The sequence below is a fragment of the Sinocyclocheilus rhinocerous genome, unplaced genomic scaffold, assembly GCF_001515625.1.
Source record: "Sinocyclocheilus rhinocerous isolate Xijiao unplaced genomic scaffold, SAMN03320098_v1.1 scaffold1, whole genome shotgun sequence".
Lineage (NCBI taxonomy): Eukaryota > Metazoa > Chordata > Actinopteri > Cypriniformes > Cyprinidae > Sinocyclocheilus > Sinocyclocheilus rhinocerous.
In genome coordinates this window covers 1,040,824-1,042,325 of record NW_015638974.1, presented here as the reverse complement: position 1 = coordinate 1,042,325, position 1,502 = coordinate 1,040,824, and the positions used below count along the sequence as shown (strand labels likewise).

At 40.4% G+C, this 1,502-nt stretch overlaps 1 protein-coding gene across 2 annotated transcripts in view; it reads left to right on the top strand.

Annotated features, from left to right (window-relative positions):
- LOC107750435 (FERM and PDZ domain-containing protein 1-like) overlaps window positions 1-1,502 on the top strand; it is a 30,422-nt gene that overhangs the window by 6,824 nt on the left and 22,096 nt on the right. Inside the window, exon 2 of one of the 2 annotated variants that reach the window (XM_016565801.1) lies at window positions 544-648. The gene's annotated coding sequence lies outside the window, so the exon portion shown is untranslated. Of the gene's footprint in view, window positions 1-543; window positions 649-1,502 lie in introns of those variants that run through there. The other variant, XM_016565804.1, reaches the window with a different exon arrangement.

Genomic DNA, 1,502 nt, shown 5'->3' with positions numbered 1-1,502 from the left:
AAAATCCGTCCCGCGCAGGTCTATAGTCTACGGGAATGACTTCCTTTTGGAGTCGGTCTCTAGCAGCCAGTCGATGAATTGCAGTTTAAGTCACTTCCGTGTTGGTTTCAAGAGACAGACTGGAAGGTTGTCGCTTGGGTGTAACTCACCACAGAAACACCAATTTTCCCTCCCAACTCAAGGCATTTTTGTAATCACTCCGCTCCAGCTCCACTCCAGGTTTTCATTTTCCCACTCATTCACCAATGAGAGAAACCCTGCTTTGAGCAATCCAAACCACAGAAGAAAAAAACACTCCTCGCTGTACACAAAATTGACTCTGCTCACTGCACAGACAAAATTATGTGTAGCAGTGTTACCATGACACCTCATCTATAAATTGTTAATTTATATTCATGTTGAGAAGGCAATGAGAATGATGTAACGGCTGTACTACTGCGACTCAACTTCTATCGTCAGTCACGCGAGATTCACTTCTCATAGCGAGATAAGGAATGAATGTTTAAAAAACATCAGATAACATTATATGTGTCACTTTGACAGAGCCGAGGACCCTTTGGAGTTCCATCATGGCAGCATGTCCTGATGCAGAGGACCATTGGATCAAGAAGAAAATAAAGCGCCTACACATTCTGGAATTCATTATAGGTGAAACAAGACTTCTGAATCTTTCTCTCTGCTCATATTAACCTGCAAAAGTCCAGGTCCAAAACATCCACATAGATGCAGTGCAAATGGATTGGACAAAAACTTCAAAATTCCTCACACTGCATATAGTTTTTCTGAGCTAGCAAATGAAATAAAGGAGTTTATTTAATGTTAGCTGTTAAACTAACAGAGTGAGGAATCTGAAAGTCCTTTAGATTGATGAGTAGACTCAAATGATCAAATGAATGCAGTGAAGAATTGATGATGCAGTCCACAGAAAAGTTCTTCTTTTTAATGTTGAAACACAGTATCATCTGACTCTAAGGTAAGTGTGGAGTGTGTGTGTGTACTGGTCTGTCCATAGTGTTGTATGTTTACATGTGTGTAAATGGCTCAGTGATCGGCTCAGTGTGTGATGCAATAACTTTGTCCCAGCCTTTACATTCCTAATCCAATTAGAACACTTCTCAGGCCGTCTGCCTGTAACATTTTGTGTATGTAGACTCTAAAAAAAGTACATGAAAACAGGGTCCACTGTGCTAATTGAAGGAATTTTCTGTATTAATTTTTGAATTCACAGGAATTTTCCCCAGATTTTAAATAACGCATTGTACTGTGTTGTATTTTAGGGTTGAACGAAACTTAACGCAGGGCTTGCAAAATCGCTAGCCCGACGTCCCAGGGCTATTGTGTTTTACTTCCAAAATGCATCACCGCCCTGCCAGACTGGCTATTTTGAATAGTGAAATAAAATCCCTTCCTTGATTTGCGCTGTTCACTCACTTGTAGGGGTGAAACGGATCGTATGATCATTTGCACGTGTTTCTAAGTCTTGCCAATTTAAACATTCAAGC